Genomic DNA, 21049 nt, shown 5'->3' on the forward strand with positions numbered 1-21049 from the left:
TAAGCGTCAAGGTTGTAGTGCGGACATGCAGTGTTCCTTGTGTAGCCACTCGACAGATATCCCTACCCGGTACCTGTCTTGCAAGCAAAACAAAAGTTTTCATTCACATCAGCATCAAATGTCTAAGGAGCTCCCCCACCCAAAACCTAATTTCAGACCCCTACCTTAAATTTAATCCCACCAAAACCAAATTCGCCCATGCCCAGTGATGCTGAAGCTACGGGTGCGGCAGGGGCTGCAAGTGCCCCCAGATAACCTCGAAAGAGTTCAGATATAAAAAAAAACGAGCAATAAAAAGGCTGATCGAGAGTTTTTGTTCTGGCACCATTTGTTGTGTCTTCAAATTCAGACTACCATTAGTCTGAAAAACTACTGCTATTTATTTTATCATAGAGGAATGTGTTTTTGTTTTCCTTTTCCTGACTAAACAGTGAGGGTTTTTTCTAAATTGACCATAATCGCGTTGCTGGCTTGATTCGCAATTACTCCGTGTCCTCTGCACCGAGAGCATTGAACAATATTGTATGAAAGGAGTATTTACACATGTTCATGAAACATTTGTTGACCTTACAAAGCATTGCACTTATTTCCAAGTATCCCAGAGGTAGGTGAACTGCACATGATTCAATATTGATTCTGTTCCTGATTCAGAAAGCCATGTAATTAATTTGAATTTACAAGGGCAAATTGGTTGACTTACCAGTTCAAATTCACTTCTGAAGTTCACAAAAAGTGACTTTGTGCTTGTATAGAAACTTCTTAATGCATGTTAATATTGCAGTATGAGTAAATCATCTCCCATTGTCGGCAAAATGCCCTGAAAGCTTTAGGAACAAACCTATTAATTTTGTTGGCATTTTCAAACTTTTCCATGATTGTCTCACCAGGAAAACCTTAAGAAAGCGACCCCGTCAATCATTGTAGTAAATCTGTTTCAAAGGTGGGGTGGAAAGGGAACACTACCATTCTGGGGCTATGAGGTGGCAGGGAGGTGTATAACAGGAGTCAATCCTCGGGTAAAATATATTCACTTACGACAGAAGAAATGAAAAAAATAAGTGTCATTGCACAAATGTAAAGACATTAATGAACGCAGAGTTGTACATTATGCGTAATTGTAAAGGCAGAACTGACTTTGTAAGCATGCAATCGGTATTCCTAAACCTTTTGCCAGTAAACTCCTGTAAAGTTGCACCGCAGGCACAGGTTTCTAAGAGCACTCTGAAAATCCTTTGTGGAGTTGAAAACACTGTGAATCTGCACCCCAGAAAGTAGACCCACAGAATAGAGGTACGATTTATTTTTTAAGAACGAGCCCTCTATATCAAATAATAAATATTTTTGATGTAGGGAGCATTGTCAATTCATTAGCATGCGATGTTTACCACGAACCACATTTATAATTCATGTTTAACACATTGCTGAGGAAAAACTGCATCACAGCACGCATGAAACACATTCAAATGTTAATTGTAAATGCATGCGATAAGTGTTATGGAGTGTCTTTTTTTTTTTTTACCCAATCAAAAATGCTACATTGCGAGGTACTGCCCAGTTAAAATGTAATTTCTGCGAATGGGTTCCCATCTGATTTAGCTATGCTATCCAAATGAGCATCTTCATTTTTATTTAGATTTGAGATCTAGAGTGAATATGGAACTCATATGGTCCATATTGTTTAGTGTGCCTTAGGGTATTTCATTTTTGACATGGGGTATTCATCTCATTTTGTCTTTTGGAGATACTGTCTGGTCTGCCAAGCAAGTGCTTTACCACCCGGAACTTGAATAATATTTTTGGTCGCCTGCTGCCGGTTAAATGTTAGCCCTGGGCCTTCATTCCTATGTTGATAAGGCTTGAATTCTTTGACATAGTGGCTTTTAAAGAAGCATAGTATGATGCACCCACAGCAGAGGTTGCACGTGGTGGATTCAACTTGAAGTTCTTCAAGATTGTAGCACCTGGGGCAAGGGTAGCATAGATCTCTCTTCTCTTTCTTTTGGTATGGGTTCCATATCTTACACTAGGAAGCATTTTCTATCAACCCTTTTCAGAATATCTGTTTCTCCTGGGGCATGCAGGGGTTACTTGGCCAAGTAGAAACAGATAATAACTTAGTGATGATCATTTTATGCTTCTTGTCCTGCTGCTTTGCAGGTGGGAAGGTGGGTGGGGCTGCTCTGCTCCCGGAGTAGGGAAGGAGTGGTTTGCCCACTCCTAAGAGAGCAATGACTGTTTGGTCAGCCCTCTCGGGCTGCTCAAACCAGTCGGGCGCACTTTCCCCGCTCTCCGTGCAGACTGCATTACAGCCAGCATGGAGAAAATGCCCACCGCTCCAGCCCCTGGCTGAGCACTGTTACACCGCTCAGACCCATCACAATGCGGCATTCCAGCTTTGTGATTGGCTTAATGGAGAAATCCTGGCTGCCCACTTCCTGTTCCTTGAGTCGGAGGCAGGAGAGCATGACCATAAATGTAGAACCCGTCCTCTGGGTACGTTTTGCTATTTTTTTTAAATGTGTTCACCATCGACACCCCCCCCCACTACCCCTGCCAGCCGCCACTGGATAAGAGGACCAGTTTACCACTGCCATCCAGCATCCTGATGTACCAGGATATTGAAAACTAATCACTAAGTACACCGAGCTTAGCCAAGTGCCTGCCCAAGACCTCTCAGGAAGAAAGTCTTGAGGACATAGACCCAGAGCTTAATACACATCCCCCTTAAGAGCAAAATACTGATTTGCCCAAACCAGTACTCCTCATAATGAATCCAGCTTTGGCAAAGCCAATAGGCTTTACCTATGCAGGAGCTATTGCCTTTGTCAATATGTTTTAGCAGTGTACAGCAGAGTGGCTGCTGTTTAGCATGGGTAGAAGTTAGTAAAGGAGAGTGGCCAGCCATAGAGGGGTGTATTATGGAGTGGCGGATAGTAGTTGCGTGGCGTAGAGTGGAGTACAGTGTCAGAGTTGAGTAGAGTGTTGTGGAAGGGAGTGGCATAGAGTGAGGAGTAGTGTAGAATGAAATTGTATTGAGGTGGAGTAGAGTGTTGTAAAGTATCGTACAGTGGAGTAGATTGTCATAGAGTGCGATGGAGTAGAGTGGAGTAGTGTGTCATAGAATAGAGTGGAGTAAGGTGGCATGGAGAGGCAAAGAGGGAGTTGCATAGAGCATTGTGGAGTGGAGTAGTGTCAGAATGGCATGGAGTGGAGTAGAGTGCTGTGGAGGGGCATAGAGTGGTGTAAAGTGTCTCTGGAGTAGAGTTTAACGGAGTAGAGATCATCGAGTGGAGTAGAGCAGCCTACAGTGAAGTGGCTTAAAGTTGAGCTGTGCAGGCTAGATTGGTGTAGAGTACACTGATTTTGAGTAAAGTGGCGTAGAGTGTAGTGGCATAGCGCAGTGGCATAGAGTAGATTACTGTGGCGTAGAGAGCAATGGCAGAGAATAGAGTGACACAGAGTAGAGTGGCATAGAGTGTAGTGGTGCAGGATAGAGTGTAGTGACACAGGGTAGAGTACACCACTGCATTCTACGCCATTATACTCTACCCTGTGCCACTACACTCTACCCTGCACCACTACACTCTATGCCACTCTACTCTCTGCCATTGCACTCTATGCCACAGCAATCTACTCTGCACCACTCTACTCTCTGCCACTGCATGCTACGCCACTATAGAGTGGCATTGAGTTGAGTGGTGCAGAGTAGACTGCAGTGGAATAGAGTGCATTCATGCAGAGTAGGATGTCAGAGTGCAGGGCCGTAGGGTGGCGCAGAGTAGAGTGGTGCAGAAAGCAGTGACATAGACTACAGTGGTGCAGAGTAGAATAGAGTGGCGTATGAGTACAATGCTGTAGAGTGAGGTAGCGTGCAGTGGTGTAGAGAGCAGTGGCTTAGAGTTGTTGCCGACCTCCGGTCTTCCTGTACACACCGAGCAGGGGGACTGCTAATTGGAGGGATAGGGAGGCGGGGACATGCTATGATTGGGTGGGCGGATTCTGATATGGCTTTTAATCATGAGTTGCCACGGCCGCACAGTAGACGCGCACAGCCCGCGCACCACTGGCGTGCCAAAGGTATGCCTAAGGCAAGCCTGTCTGTGCCCGGACTGGGATCAGGGCCAGTCCTCCTAGTTCGGGGACTGCAGATTTGCTAAGATACTCTTCAAACTTGCTCAGAAGCTTAGACCCAGCTGGGTGGATGGCCTGTTGCCCGAGGTTTTTACCTAGTATTGGGTTGGGAGAACTGGCCGCTATGTGTACCTTCTGCCTTCGTCCTCTGCCAGACATTCTGGCATATTCCAGTAAACTTTTGATTAGGGAGGTCAAGGGCCCGCGGAAGGTAGGCGCAGAGGCCCCCCCTCTGAAATGTTTACTATTAAACGCCAGGTCACTGGTTCAACATAGCCTGCGATGCTGTTTGTTTATTGAGGATCATCAAATTATGATGGCTTTTATTACTGAGGCTTGGACAGATCGTACCTCAGGGCCAGATATTGTTAATGCCTTGCCAGCAAATTTTGTACGTTGGATCGACCTGCGAAAAGAGGGGGAGGGCTTGCAATTATCTATCATAATAGTCTTGAGCCCTCTTTTGCTATAGCTTCAAATAAAACATGGGAAGCGCTGTTGATTAGTGTTCGCTTCACCCCCCAGAATACCTTTAAAGCAGGGCCTAGAGGCATCTTTTTGGATTTGCTCAACGTGCTGCTGGAAGAAGGTCTTTGCGCAAACTCCTTCAGGATAATGGGCGATTTTAACTTTTATTTAGAAGATGGCGTAGATCTAGATAATAAGAGACTTATGGATCTCATGGGTGGAGGAGGGCTAGACCAAATGGTGGTTGGCCCGTCACATAGAGCAGGGCATACCCTGGATGGCATTTTGTCTAACCACCCTGGCCTGGAAATAGTGGAAATTCTTCTTCTTTTTTTGGTCCGATCACGCAGCCATCATCTTCTCGTTATCTCAGCTGCCTTACAATCAAGCCAATTCCAAGCGAACTGAAGAGATTTCTGTTCGGGCTTGGAAAAATATAGATGGGGCGGAGATGGGCAAGTTTCTGACCTTGAATAGTCCCAGTCTTCCCGCCAATGTAGATGAGGCAGAGGAGAGTTACTCAAGGGGGATTGAGAGTGCATGTGATAGATTTGCGCTGGTAAAACATTTTTCTCCTAGGCGAGCTCAGCCCTCTGCCCCTTGGTTCTCTGACTCTCTGCAAAAGCATGAATCAGATTGTAAGAGGCTTGAGAGGATCTGGAGAAATGGGTATAGCACTCACAATAAAGAAAAGTATAAAGAGAGCCTTACCATATATAAGGAACGGATATCTGAGGCTAAAAACGCCTATTTCTACGAGCAGATACTGAAGGCCACCTCCTCTTCCAGAGAACTATTCAGAACTATTTCTAAACTGACTATCCCCACTAAACCCAGCACACACAGCGGACTGGCACTGTGTGAAGCCTTAGCCTCCTTTATTAGGAATAAGGTGGAGGGGATTTTATCTTCCTTTTTCAAGGCGCAATGGGAGGTGGAGGTAGCGGCAAACAGCCTTGAATCATGGAGGATGCTATCTGATAGATAGGAGGGTTTTAGTCCTCTACAGGTCACTGAAGTCTGCAATCTATTGTGTACGGCTTGGTCAGGATCTCCTAATGATCCCTGCCCAGTTGCCGTACTAAAATTCTGTCCTGAGGTCATTGCAACCACTCTGAACCCCACGTTTAACACCATCATTGAAGGTGGTGAGTATTCTAGGAGGTAGAAATTCGCCTTGATACTTCCCTTACTAAAAAAGCCCAATTCGGATGAAAACGATCCGAACAATTACAGACCAATATCCCGACTCCCGGTACCGGCCAAGCTGCTAGAAAAGGCTATAAATCGGCAACTAATCACTTTCCTTCAGACGACTAAGGCTCTTGACCTCGCGCAGTTTGGGTTTCGCGCGGGGCACAGCACGTAGTTGGCCCTTGTCAAGGCCACGGAGGAGGTTAGAGCTGCGGTAGACCAAGGAGGGATGACTGTCCTGATTCTGTTGGATCTGACGTCCGCCTTCGACACGGTCCACCATGGGGTGTTGATGGACTGGCGGGGGTGGGAGGCTCGGCTTGGAGCCTCCTGAAATCCTTCCTGGTCGACAGAATCCAAACAGTTGACTTGGGGTCAGACAAATCTAAACCTTTTGCTCTCCCTTGCGGGGTGCTGCAGGGGTCCTCCCTGAGCCCTACGCTTTTTAATGTTTGTCAGCCCTCTGGCGGCCTTGATAAGATCCTTTGGTCTGCATCTTACATCCTACGCAGATGACACTCAAATTGTGCTATCCATTCAACAAGGGTCCCAAGGGGTTATGGCATCTCGCTGCCATGATTGTCTAAAGGATCTGGCTGGATGGATGGACTCCAATTGCCTCAAACTGAATGCTGGGAAAACCGAGGTCATCATATTTGGGAACAACCCTAACATCTGGACCTCTAATACGTGGCCTGAGGCATTGGGAAAGCCACCAGTCCCCACTGGTAAGGCAAAAAACCTGGGTTTTATCGTGGATCAGAATCTTGATTTCGGAGACCAGGTCAGTGGAGGGGTTTCGTTCTGCTTCCACATCCTTGGGATTCTGAGGAAAAAAATATTTTTTCTTCCTGCCGAGGGTTTTAGGACAGCTGTTCAGCCCTCATCTTATCGCGCTTGAACTACTGTAATAGTCTGCACTAGAATCTGAAAAAAAACATAGGCCTAGATGTATCAAGCCGTTTGCGATTCGTTAAGGCCGAAATTCGCAGAATTTCGGCCTTAAGGAATCGCAAACGGACATTTAGCATCTTTTGAGATGTATCAGAAATTAGCAAAATAAGGAATCGCAAAAAATTGCGATTCTTTATTTTGCTTATGCATTTAAGGAATCGCAATTTTGCGATTCCTTAAATGGCATGTATGAAACTTTTTAAAATTGCGAATTTGGGTTAAGGATTCGCAAATTAACACCAATTTGAGGTTCGTGTTAATTTGCGAAATCCTTTTAAAAAACAAAATTTGACTATTTTGAAGGTGGCATGTGACACACATACATGCCCATAGGGCATGTATGTGTGCCATATGCACACACATGTAAGTTTCAGGGGTGCAGCAGGGTGTCCATGAGACACCCCTGCACCCTTGAAATAATTCTCAAATTGCGATTAGCAAATTGCGAATTCGCAATTTGAGAATTACTGCACAATCATTCCTATGGGCCTCCTGGCCCATAGGAATGCATGGGGAATTATTCCTTATTTGCGAATTCGCAAAATGCGAATTCGCAAATAAAGAATATTAAGGGATCGCAAAAAAATGCAATTTTTTACATACATTCCATTTTGCGAATTCTAAATAGCGATTCGCAAAAAATCGCTATTTAAGATTCGCAAAAAGGAATCTTGATACATCTAGGCCATAGCTACAGACTGCAGATGGTACAAAAGGCGGTGGCACGACTACTGACAGGGACCCCAAGGTTTGTCTCGGTACGCGAGGGACTTCGGCAACTGCATTGGCTGCCAGTTATAAGACGAGCACAATTTATAGCACTGTGCATTGTCTTTAAAGCTCTGATGGAATGTGGCCCAGAGTTTTTGAGTAGGTGTTTCAAATGGTACATGCCAGGGAGAGCCTTGTACTCGGCCGAAGGCAGGCTAGTTGTGGTGCCACGAATAGAAAATGCCATTTGGGGAGGAAACAGCTTCTCCTATGGTGCAGCTAAGGGCTGGAACTCATCTTAGGGATGCATCGGAGCTCATCTCCTTCAGAAAGGGGCTTAAGACCTGGTTATTCAGGGATTAGATCTGTATGTGCTCTAGGGAGTCAGTTTCCGGCACCAAGACGCACTTGGGTATAAGTGCGCTTTATAAGCTCATAATAATAATAATAACACTAATAATAATAATAATAGAGTAGAATATTGTAGAGTATAGTTGTGTAACATACAGTGGTGCAAAGTAGTTGGCATAGGTACAGTGGCATGGAGTGCATTGGTTTGGAGTAAAGTGGTGGAGAGGGAAGTTGTGCAGCGTAGAGTGCAGTGGTGTGGGGTGGCATGGCGTGGAGTGCAGTGGCATAAAGAAGATTGTTTCTGAGTGGTGCAGGGTAGAGTATAGGGGTGCAGGGTAGAGCACAGTGGCGTAGAGCGGTGTAGAGTGGCACAGTGTTAATTGGAGTGGCATAAAGTGCAGTGGCATAGAAGTGGTGTAGGGTAGTGGTTCAGGGTGGAATGGTCTAAAGTAGTGGGATAGAAATCAGTTTTGTGGAATGATTTGGAGTAGTGAAGAGTGCAGTGGTGCACAGTAGAGTGCAGTGGCGTAGAGTAGGGTACAGTAGAGTATAGTGGCATGCAGTAGTGCAGAGTAGATTGCCATAGAGTGCAGTGGTGTCAAGTTTATTATTTTTGAGTAAAGTGGCAAAGTGTGCAGTGGCATGGAGCGGAGTGATGTGTAGTGGCGTAGAGTGCAATGGCAGAGTAGATCGTTGCAGAGTAGATTGTTTCAGAGTAGAATAAAGTTGTGTTGAGTCCAGTGGTATAGAGTAAAGTGCAGTGTTGCTGAGGATACGGGGGAAGAATGTGGTTGATCCAGCGGCATACAAATGGCATATACTCTACTACCATATACTTACATGGGCCCATAAACACACACAATTGAGTAAACCGCTGGTGTCCATGTTTGTGGGGGTGATCACAAAAATCAAGATTTGTTATTCCCCATTCCTAACTAACCTTTCACTGATAAAAAAGTTATTTCCTCTGTTCGATGGACCATTAGTCGAACTAATTGATGGTGGCAATGAACATAATTCTAAAACTTCTCTATACCTTGAACTAGATAACCAAAGTTTCAAGTCTTTATCTAAATTAATTGCAGATGAACCACTTCAAAAATGCAGTACAGTCACCATCACTCATAGGAAGAAAGTTCAATCATCAACCATACTTTAAAGACTTCGCAATGATTTATGCTCAGAAAGGAGAGGACAGAGAGAAAAGAACATCTGCAAATGCATGAAATTATAGTTACCAAGGATGGTGTGAAGGCCAACCCCCTGACCAAAGGGCTGTTAAGGGTCCCCTGGGATAGTTCAGGAGACAAAGGCTTTAGGACCGGATTCAGGACAGGACAGATGACCTCTCTAGCACCAACTCTTGCATCATACCCCTCTCTGACACACTCTTCCTCCTCGAGATTCTTCCGCGATCTTCTGTCTAACCCTAATTAAATTAGGATAGATGGTTCTGTATTCGATTCTTCATCCGCATCTCTCGCTGCTCCGACAGCTCCCGCGGCTCACAGCATCTCAGCATCAACTTCTCTCTCCAACAGCATCCCGAGATCTGCTAATTCACTAACTAACGCTACCTCAGTTATACCCTGTGCTCTTCATCTACCAGCCACTAAAGTTTCAATATCGCAAAAATACAAAATCTAATTGGACAGGCAAGGGGGGAGATCTTGTTAACAAACCCATCCCCTTAATATTAATTCATGTTTTTATTTTTCCACCTGCTTTCACATTTCATTTGCGACAAATGTTGACAATTGAACTTGTAGTCTCATTCATTTTGACTTTTTCACAGCTGGTTCACAAGCTGTGGGAAAATTTCGACCTTGTCCTCTTCCCGGCCCACACATCATTCTTCCGAGTTGACTTTCAGTTGTCCTGTGCAAATATCACATGAATTTTGCTCACTTCGACCATACACGAGAGACCCAAATACGTCCTAGTGATAAAGTCAGAAAGACAGATGTTATTTTTAAAAGTAAATGGTTTCACTGTATACCACCCGTCTCTACTCTAACTCCCTTTACTTGTTATTACTTTCCCCGCATTAGCATTAGTAAAACAGCTCGATTTCGTTTTCAGCTAAGAAGGTGCCATGCAAGCAAGCAAGACTCCATTTTAATTCCTTTTGCTCATGTGCAAGAATTTCCCTCCAAGCTTTAATGCGTCATATTACGTAGATGCAGTTGACGCATGTGCAGTAAAGATTTACCTGTTAAAGCGATTTTAGTACTTCGTTTGAGTTGGTTAACGTTAGCAAACACATATGCAAGTTTCACTGATTTATGTGTTTATGTGGTGCATGGTAGTTTTACACAATACGTAATTATTAACACATTAGTCAGTTAAATGAGGGGTTTGCATCCGAGCAAGTATTTTTCTATGAGTCCTTGCTCCATCACAGTGGTGCAGAATAGTGGTGTAGAGATTCAGTGGCGTAGAGTACAGTGGTGCAGAGTAGAATAGAGTGTAGTGACTCTACAATGGTGTGGTCTAGAGTGTAGTGGCATAGAGTGAAGTGGTGCAGAGTAGATTATTGTATAGTGCATAGGTTTTGAGTACAGTGGCGTAGAGTGCATTGGCATAGAGTACAGTGACATAGAGTGGGGCTTAGAGCAGTGGCACAGAGTGCAGTGCACTAGATTGTTTCAGTAGAGTTCAGTGGTGCAGAGTAGACTAGAGTGGCGTAGAGTGAGTTGGCATAGAGTCCACTGATAAACAGTGGAGTGGTGCAGAATAGAGTACAATGGTGTGGAGTGCAATGCTGCAGAGAAGAGTGACCTAGAGTAAAGTAGCACAAAGTGTTGTAGAGTGCATAGTAGAGTAGTGTGGGGTAGAGTGCATTGGCATAAAGTATAGTGATGCAGAGTGGAATGGTGCAGAGAAGAGTGCAGTGACGTGGAGTGGTGCAGAGTGCAGTGGTGTGGAGTGCTGCAGTATAGATTGGAGTGGGATGTTTTGGAGTATGCATGGTATGGTAGCGCACTGCCATTACAGACAACACATCATCAATTGAAATGCCCATTACATTTACACTTGTACAGTTTTTTTCTGACAAGTTTACAGTGCACAAAAGACAGTGTGGAAATGTGTTCACCCAATGTATTGATTTGATTGTCAATACAGATCATATTAAACATTTTAATTTGGTTGTGTGCTAGAAGAGAATAACATCTGTACAGCCTTCCTCACGCAGCCCCCACTAGCCATCATTATTATTACAGAAATCCTCCCACTTTGAAGTCAGAGAAAGGAAAAATAAACAACAAGCTCCCTGGCTGACAGAGCCTGACATTGGACCCCTGTCTTTGAACACAAAGCAAATGTAACAAGATAAGAACAGGATTTAAAGGCATGTTTACAGAGAGGAAGTTCGTGGAAGAGTACATTAAACAAAGTTTGGGGAGTGGGTGGGACGAACTCAAGCTGGACAGCCTAAAGCAAATAGAAAGCCAGAAATTGGGAGTTATAAACCAAAAGGCGAATGGATTGTAAGCAACGGGTGCAATGCATTCCTAGGTCCACTTTCCGAATGCCCCTAAGATGTCTTTAGCAAAATAGACAGCTGTGCTGTCTGGTAGGCTGCAACCTAAGAAAGAAATACTTAAAATGCATGTGTACTGCAATTCCTGTGGAAAACACCATCTCTGATTTCCGTATTACAAGCTACTTGTAATGAGTCAACAGTAATAAGTTATTACACTTGAGTTCTTACTTGCCATATGCCATGGGAAAGACCGGTCATGAAGCATAGTTATAGCTCAAGTGTAAAGGAGCAAAAAAAGAACTGGTTTTTACTACTTGTCATATCTTTTTCTAAAAAGATAAAGTGATTCGAAGAAAGGAGCTATTTATGCAACACCATGGGGTACAGCAAAGGTGACCTTTCTTAATGTTTCTTAACGTTCGGAGGGGCAGAATGTTATTGAATCTGGATTACATTAAACTGATTAAAATTTGGTTTGCAAAAAATACTAAAAGCTTTTTGATGTTTGTTTGATTTTGTATTACAGATTCTGTTGTATTCCTCTTGTCTGTAAAGAATATGAATGAGTGATGATTTAATCATCTTGAGGAAAGGGTGATGATGTGAACATATGTTATAAGGAATAAAATACACTCTGCAGTACATTGAAAGGATATTTCAAGTCGCCCCAACGTTCCATGGACTTTTAAATCAACTTCCTCTATATGGTCATGGAAATCCTCGCTGACTTGCAATAACCTTATTGTGTATGTCAGGGGTTACTTTATCCCATATATTATCCACTGAGCAGTACTACACATAGATGATATAAACCTGGGCACAGGGTTATATGGGTGAAAGGCATTAATATAGTGATCAAGGCAAAATCATAGTAGCAGGCTTATGGTGAAATTGAATGCAAGGGCAGTTTATGACTCCTCTTGGGGCACTTGATCTCAGTTCACCTCAGAATTAGGCCTTAGTCTGTTCTATTTCCTGTGTGAGCTTGCGCTCAAACCAGCTCAGGTTTATCTTCACTCATAACGGTGGGATCCTGGTGCAAATTCATCCCTGTGGTGTACTGTGGTCATGCCTGGCCTCTTTTTATGGTTCTGGGGGAACCCCAAATGCCTCAGCTTGTCTGTGGTTGCTGCAGTAAGCTCCACAGGAGAAAACTGGCCCAGTACAAAACCCCCTTCCAAACGTTCAAGAGCCCACCCTCGAGTTCCCAGTGTGTTAATCAGTTCCGTGCTGGCAAAGTCATGGGTGGTGTTTGCACCAGTGACCAATCCTAGGGTACAGCATGGGGAGACCATGGGCTGTAGTTAAGGCCACTGTTGGTGCAGTGCACCAGTCTGTAGCAAGTTACTTGAAGGTCCTCTTCAATACTCGTGTCATTTCTGACTATGGGCAACAGTCCACTCTTGCTTTCCTTCAGCTCTGCGCCAGATGCGAAATGCAGATGCGGGATGATCCGCTCTAGCACTGTGTTTGGCACCTGCGCTATCCCTCTTGCCAGTCTACAACCCTGGACAGTTTCCACCACCCAGGCACTGTTGCTGGGTTTCTTCTCTAGGTAGTCTTACTCCAGCAATGGTGCCCTCCACGCCCCTCTCTGCAAACCAGTCAGGCTCTGTACCAAGGTTGGCCCACAGCAGATGCAAAGATGCAGACTTCTAGATGATGCCTCCTCGTTTCAGGGAGTGTGGCTGTCCCTGACATCTGCTTTTTAGGACCTCTAGGAAACAAAACCCAGGCCTTTTTGGAAATTGTAAGTGTGTTTGTGTTCTATGGTGTGTTGCCAAACTTCTCAGTACAATTTACACAGCACATGTATTTTATACACTAATAGACTCTCAAGGTGTTTCCAGTTTTAAGATTTTTCTTTAGTAGGGGAGACTATTTTTCTGAGCAGTGAGGGGGTCGTTACTCATGAGTAACGCATTCGCAATGACCAGTATGATGTGGTTTGCAGATGCACTGCATTCCATTCTGTGAGTTAAGGTCGTGCTTGAAGGCTCTTTGAATGTTTTACTTGTTGCTGTTTGACTTCTAATATTTTATGTGAACTTTTTTTTGCTTTTTTTTTTTTAAATACTCCAAAGTAGTTTTGCAGCAGTGGAGGCTTTCTCCAGAGAATGTTGTATGTGTTGTGTAGATTGCGGGGGTTTAGGGTTTAGCCAGCTCAGTTTCCCTCATCTTCCATAAAGAATATACACTTCTGGGATGTAGGACGGGCATACTGGGATTGTGCCAAGTCACTTTTGTGTTCTGTTTCTAGAGGATCTTGCCCTGAGTTATGTACCCTTGTAGAAAATGTAATTCTGTCAAAATCGCCACTTGACCTGGTGGTAATTCCATTTGTATCGGTATTCTTTCTTCCACTTCTATATGGTCTTATCTGCCGCTGGTAATTACTGCCCTCAGTAGAAATGGCACTGGCAAAATAGCTGTAAATGTTGGTAGATTTTAAACATGGTGGTAGAAAAATGCCACTAGTCGGAAAGGAGTGTGATTCAAAGGGATAATATAATGATGGTAGCCCTCTAACAAAACCATGCCTGTAATGTTAGCCTTGATTGTAGTGAACGTGCATAATCTATGTTTGTCTTTTGTAAACAATTCTGGTTTTTACACTTTTCAATACTAGCTAGAAGGTATTCTTCTTTTTGTTGTACCTGTTGCTATTTTTGTAAGGCCTTATTTTCTAGGATGAAGACCCACCAGATGAATATCAGACCAACATCTGTAATTTCCTAGAAGGGTTTTCTGCTGTGAGCATCATTTCTAGAATGGACAGTTTCACACTTTGAGCACCATTTCCTATTCCCTGCAAAACAACTTTGAAGTTTGTTCCCATAGTTGATTCCAACCTTTATTTATATATTAATGAAGAATCGGACAAGGTGTATTTCTGCACTAATCCATGCACAGCCATCTACCAGGTGCTTAGTACTTTGGTGTTGCCTACAGATTTGGGAGGCCCCACATTCAAGGCTTTAGATTTGAATTTTCAGCTCACAGGCTCTGAAAAGCTTTTCCACTGTCTTTACAGTCTTCTAGGGCGAAATTGACCCTCTCAGCTTTTTCAAGAACCATAGAAACCTGGCTTTGTAGTTTTAGGTAACATTCCTGGACATTAGATCATTGGATCTTTGACCTGGAGCCAGATAAGGCCTCAGCTAGCACCAAGAAACCGGAAATGAAGAAAGTCCTTTCCAAAAACGAATATGAATATTATTAAATATAATAATAATAATTTTGTGTTGAAGTCTTTCTGTTGCGATGTTTGTGTTTATTAGTTTTGATTTCGAATTGGAAAATTAAATAACACAGTAGCTTCCAATACATTTTAATCTTCTGACTAACGCTGAAAGACCAACATTAGTCCATTTTCTTGCAGATGCGACATATTAAAGGAACCACCGTTGAATAAATGAGCACCCTTAGTTTAAGTAATAGAAACACAAATTGTTTATGGCTTTTTTGACTTGAGCCAAAAGGCATTTTCCAAAGAGAAGCGTTTAAAATACCTTTGCGAGAGAATAGTGTGAAGGAGCTGTATGGTGGGGGTACTAAATGATAGAGCTCGAAATGGATAGAGATAGAGGTGCTTGGATAGCTGGACGGTGGGAAGGATAGTTGGATTAACGATGGATGGAGTGAAGGAAGGATGCATGAATGCCTGCAAAGAAGAGAGGATAAGTGCAGAGAGGGATACATGGATGGATAGAAGGATCGGTGAGAGACAAATGTATGGAGAGAAGGATGGACGAAGTAAGGATAGCTGGAGGACATAAATGGAGAGAAATGTGTAGACGAATGGAGAGAAGCAAGGTAGAAAAATGGGAGCCCAGTGGATGATGAGAGAAGGATTGAGAAGACAGAAAGGAAAATGATGGGGCAAAGGACAGATAAAAGACAGCAAGATGGTTGACGACTAGGGCGGTTCTTGAAAAAATGGCAAATGATATAGAGATGGATGGATAATCGATGGAAAAAAAGACAAATGGGGATGAGAGAAGGAACCAAAGATGGAAAAACGAAAGAATGTAGAGTGAAAAAGGAAAGGGGAGAAAGTTGGAAAAAAGCATAAAAAAGGAAGAAGAGAAACCAGAATGGAATCTTAAAAATAAAGGAATAAAGTAGTAAGGAAGATAAAGTGGAAACAAATGCTAGAAAGAATTTGCAAAACAGGGAAAGGAAATGAAAACAATGAATGTTGGAAAGAAGAAATGACTGAAAGGAAGTAAACAAGAAAAGAAATAAACTAAAGATAAGATGGTAAGCCTTTTTAAAGTTGTAACCTGACCGCAGCAATGTTCTTGGTCATTGTTTAATTGAGGAACCCTAGAAAACAAGCTGATCCTTCTGTATCAGAAAAAAGGTGTAATCTTATTTTGGTTTCTTTTATAGTAAGATATTTACTGTTCAGGCAACTGTACAAAAACGCCAATCTTCTAAAGCCTTTTCTCCTTATGTTACCATTTCCAAGCCTTGTGGATTTATAAACTTACTTTCATTCTCTCAGTATAGAGAATATTGCTGTGGTAGTTCATACCAATGAATCTTCTGCTTCTCCTTCAGATTCCTACCACCAAGACTTCATAAGAATTACCTGCTTCAAGATCACAGTGGCCTAGAGGCATCATAAACTCCTCTTTATTGTCCGGTTGGATCCCTGAACTTTGGAAATTGGCCAAGTATTACTCCTCTCTTAAGAATCTTGCACTAGATCCCAAATATCAGGCCAATTACGGACCTATTTCACACATGCTGTACTTTTCCAAATTGTTGGAGAAAGCGGTTTTTCACCAGTAGTTCGAGATGGTAGAATCCAACCAACTTCTCCATCCCCATCCTGCCCAGAGCGGCTTCTGCCCTGGGTGCTGTACTGAGGTGACTGTTCTGCCGGCCTTAGATGACTTCAATCACTGTGTAGAGTCTAACATTTCCGCTGCCCTGATTATTTCAGATCTCTCAGCAGTTTTTGATACCAACCACTGCTACCAACTTTTGTTGAACAAGCTTTGCGAACTAGAAGAACAATATCAAGCTTTTTTGAAGGGTTTCGAAGATCCTTTTAATTTTCGTTTCAAACCTTTGTTGCCAGATCATGTGTTTGTGGAGTTCCTCAAAGTGTGACATTGCCCCCTGTTTCATTTATTTAGAATTCCATTGGTTAATCTATTTCAATCCTTTGAGTATTACATGTGTAAATAATTTTTCTTAGGAGCACAGGAAACACCTGACCACTTGCTGTAAGAATTTTTTGAGTGTCTCTCTACAATTGAGTGTTGGATACAGTTGAATCTCCTACAAATTCTCTACCCTAAGAGACTGACCCCTTGTTAGGAGATCCCTCTTTGTCTATATCATTGACATCGAAGCCTCTATTGGTGCTCCGTGTAAACAAAAAAACAAATCTGGGCATTAAAACAGATGTCATTGACCTTAACTGACTAGATTGTAGAAGTTGTCAAGACCGGTTTATTTAAACTGGTCTCCATCTGTTTCCATTTTGTAATCTGTTGCAGATTTGATCTACCTCTTTATCTGGTCCACATGTTACAGTCCATCCAGAATTATGTTGCAAGGCTGGCCCTGGGACTTCGCCCAAGGTGTCACATCACTCTGGCCATGATTACAATGCACTGGCTCACGGAGAAAGATCTCATACAGAAGTAATTTTTTTAAATCCCCATTGAATCCCTGGATCCGCTGATACTGTCCCAGCCTAGCGTTGAGATCTAGGACAAATTTCTATAAGTTTCAAAAGTTCCATTTAAAAATGGTCAATGGTTGGGCCTTTTCCGTGAAGGCGGCTATCGTGTGAAACTCCTTGCCCCTCCATCTTCGCAGAGAATCTAACCTGCACAAATTTTGGAACTTTGAAGACTTGACTGTTTACACCATCACGTAACTCTTGCGAGGATCCCTGTCTGCATGATCTAAAGATGGTTTAAGTCTTTTCTTATTTTAACGCCAAAATACCTCTCCAGCGGAATGCTATGCTATAAATACAAAACCTAACCTACGGAAAGAAAGACTGAAGGTTTTGGGTGTGTTTGAAGCAGAAATATGGAAAGAAATATGGAAATAAAGATGGAAATATGATATGAATGACAATAAGAAATATGGAGAGACAGAAGAAAGATGAGAGAGATGGAACAAGTAAAAGCTATATAAGCCTTGTTTCACATAGGTGAAGCCCTTCAGAACTGCCAGTGAAACCTATAGCATTTTAAACAATGTATTTGAAAATTGTTCTTTAAAATGCATCAAGTGACCCTGTTTTCATTAGAAGAACTGTTCAACATCTTTGTGGAATTGTAGCAACAGTCTGCAGTCTTTGCTAAATTTGGAAGAAAGGTACAATGTTACCAGAAGGTTCTGTATGGGCACTTAGAGCTCTGACACTGTTTTCAGAATTCCCTCAGGACAAGAACCCCTGAAGGAGTGCCTGGGCCCAGGCTTGCTTAGCTCACTCGCTCAGGGCCATTTGAGACATGGTTAGGAGTAGTTTCTTTTTTTTTTTTCTGGCTACGCCTTTGGCCAAAAACTGGATTTTCCTGTCCTCTCTGTCACACTATACAATGTTTACTTGCTTCGGACTGACTGTGCAGCTGTTATGAACCTTTTCAGCCTTGTAAAGGTTCATTTTATGATGAAGATAGGATTGGCGCCTGAAATAGACCAGAGACTGCTCTTATCATTGACGTAGTAATTGAAATGGAGGATTTGCAGACTGTATACATAAACAAATTCCACTTTATTGCAATGACTTTCTAAGTTGCGCAGGACTGTGTATGGTAGTAAATGTTATTTTGATCACTGTGTGAGCTATTGTGCTTTGACATGCCAGAAAATACTCTGACTTCAGTGGCCTTTGCTGTTCATTGAGTGCGTGACCAAGTTCTCATCAAGCAGTGCAAGAACAATTTGTCCCAAAGGGAATATTTCAATATTAATACTACCCAAAGTATAGAAAGCAGACTCTCAGAAAGATGCAAAACTGTTGAATTTTGTCATAAGGTTGTTCATAAATATTTTTTTTTCCAGACGTTGTAGTAAATTGCTCCAAAGTGAGTAGGAGAGTGATTGGAAAAAAGTGCTCATTTGACACATTCCTATTACCTGTACTGGAAATACGATTCTTATCTCTGTTCCAAGACATAAGTTGCTAAGGAAGATGTTGTAAATCAGTATTACAAGGAAATTCCATATAGGTTTTTTTCATATGAGTTTGTATACATTGATTTTATCCATAATTTTTGTCTTCTACTTAATTTCTATCACAAGCATTTTTTTCCAATCCCTGTCCTACTCATTTTGGAGCAACTTATTATAACGTCTGAAGAAGAAAATACATTTATGTTCAAACTTATGCTCAAAGTCAACAGTTTTGCATCTTCTTGAGTCTGTTTTCTATATTTTGGATACTATATATGTTGAAATAATCCAGTTGGGACCAATTGTTCTTGTACTATTAGATACCCAGGTCCTGTGTATTTTTTGGTTTCCCCATTGTTTAGTAATGTTCTCATCAAGAACAGACTCCTCTGTATAAAGCTGCACTGGCTCCCTCTCTCTTCCAAAATCCACTTCAAAGACATTGGTATTTCTAAGGCAACACTACTACCTACTAGATCTTAAATGCAACGTGTCTTATGTTGTCCACATAGCTAGAGGCTCATCCATGGCCGGGCTGAAAATGTAAGGCTCCCAAAGCATGCGCACACTAGCACGCTTTCTCTGAATGTTGGCTAAAGCGCTGAAGCAACCCCTCTATTCCACCCCAGAACTGCTCCTCCGTTGTTTCTCTTCTGGAAATATCTCCAGTTGCATCTCATCTGAATCCTCCTCCCATCTTACTCTTTATCCCTTCCTTTTCTAGTTTCCCACCACTGTGAAGCTGTGAATTTGATCACTTCTGATTTGACATTCGTTCACTCCGTAAAAACGTATAGCGCTGTGCTGCCTTTTAGGACTGGTTAAAGAAAAACAATGGTTTTGGGTGGCCTTAGAAGGTCCTAGTAAAGAAAGGTATAATTTTGTCAATTGAATTAATCTTGGGAGACGGTTTTGTAAGGTAACAAACATATAAAGGACTTTATTAATGTTTTCACAATTATATTTTCTCGTTTTTCAGGTGCTCACATATGTGACAAAGTGCTTATAGTGACTAAGTGAGATATTAAAAAACTATATACAGAGTGTCACAAGCAAGGGTATTCCCCAAAAAAATATATACAATAGGGTAGGGGAGTTTCCTTGCAAGGGTCGACGGCGTTTCGATCTAAAATGACTTTAGATCATCATCAGGACGTGAGCTTTCCTGAAAAAATTAAATTAAAGTTTCTTATTATTATATCCTTACATAAACATAGTTTCTAAAAACAAAGTGAATGGTGCTCCCAGTGGCATATAATTCATGCACATTTCTACAAATGTAGATCTAGGGCGAACCGTGAAAGTAAAGCGCTTTTATTTACATTGAAAGGAGAAACTTATGGTTAGGATTTAGCGCGCTTTTGTGTCAAGCGTAGGTAAATTTAACGCGCCTTTATTTTCATTCAGAGGAAAAAACTTGTTGTTAAGGTTTATTTTACGCGCTTTTGTATCTAGCGTAGCTGCTTACTTTGCACGAGTTGATGAGTTAATTATCTGACTCGGCGATCAAGTTGTTGATACTGAATTGTCTTGGTTCAACTATCTAGAGCAAAGGGATCAAGGAGGATTCATTTAGCCATGTACTAAACCTCTGAACCAGCAATCTAATATATTAGCTAGTGACTTACTTACATTTTTTCATGGGACAAGAATTACATTATTTATTCATTCTTGTAAGGTATTTCTAGCTCAAAAAAGGTTCATCATAGTCTAAAAAATGAGATGAACCCAAGGTTAAACAAGTTTGGAAAAACAAAGTATTGTAAATTTTTTAGCAAAAACAAATATAAACCGTTACCGATAAGGTCCAATGACTCGTATTTCTGAGGTAGGTATACTTAATAGGAGCGGATCAATTTTCTGAAAGAAGATTTAAGGGGGTGAGAATCAGGAATACGTTTTCGTGTGATACAAGCTATGTTAGCCGGTATTGCAAAGGAGTTCACATTACCCGGTAATAGTCGATGTCCTACGTTCCGGCGGGAACTGCAATGGACAAAAGGGAAGCATTTAGAAATTAAGTAATCCGGTCCCGTTGTAAGCCAAACCGAATGTATAGGCATGGGGCACCGGTCTGGGCGACGCATTTACTTACTGAATCTCCGCGGTCCGCGGCTAAACTACCTCTGCATCACTCCTACGGCGACTGGAAGCGCTGGAACAGTTACTTCCTGGTTCTGTTTTTACGCATGCGCTAAGGAATTATTGCTTACGGAACCCTGGATTGGCTTGGTAACTGCGCATGCCCGGGGGTAAAGTGTCTGTTAGCAATGCGCCTGCTCAGTGAAGAAGTAAAAGCATAGCGCAAGTGGGTAATCGCAGTTGCATGTAAATTAAATGCTATACATTTCAAGTTATATTAACGCATTCTTTTCAAATTCTAAAACATTATGCTTCGTGCTCATAAAGTCGGACAATCGGTTAGGATTTTAGCCACAGCTGTTCCACTCATCAAGAGTGTTGAGTCCTTTCTCAATGCTTTTGCATAAAAAAATCCATTTACATTCAAGGCGATTCAGGATTGCCTGTTGGTTTCCTCCTCTGATGTTAGGCAAAAGTTGGTCAACCACTTGCCAATGTAGCTCATTTTCCGAATGTCCT

General features: G+C 42.3%; 1 protein-coding gene across 3 annotated transcripts in view; it reads left to right on the forward strand.

Annotated features, from left to right (window-relative positions):
* Nucleotides 1–21049, forward strand: part of CDC50B (cell division cycle 50 P4-ATPase accessory subunit B) — a 272588-nt gene that overhangs the window by 21667 nt on the left and 229872 nt on the right. The window contains exon 1 of one of the 3 annotated variants that reach the window (XM_086956402.1): nt 15863–15973. The exons of the other annotated variants lie outside the window; for them this stretch is intronic. The gene's annotated coding sequence lies outside the window, so the exon portion shown is untranslated. Of the gene's footprint in view, nt 1–15862; nt 15974–21049 lie in introns of those variants that run through there. 3 annotated transcript variants of the gene reach the window in all.

Source organism: Lissotriton vulgaris, chromosome 2_1 (genome assembly GCF_964263255.1).
Source record: "Lissotriton vulgaris chromosome 2_1, aLisVul1.2, whole genome shotgun sequence".
Taxonomy (NCBI): Eukaryota; Metazoa; Chordata; class Amphibia; order Caudata; family Salamandridae; genus Lissotriton; species Lissotriton vulgaris.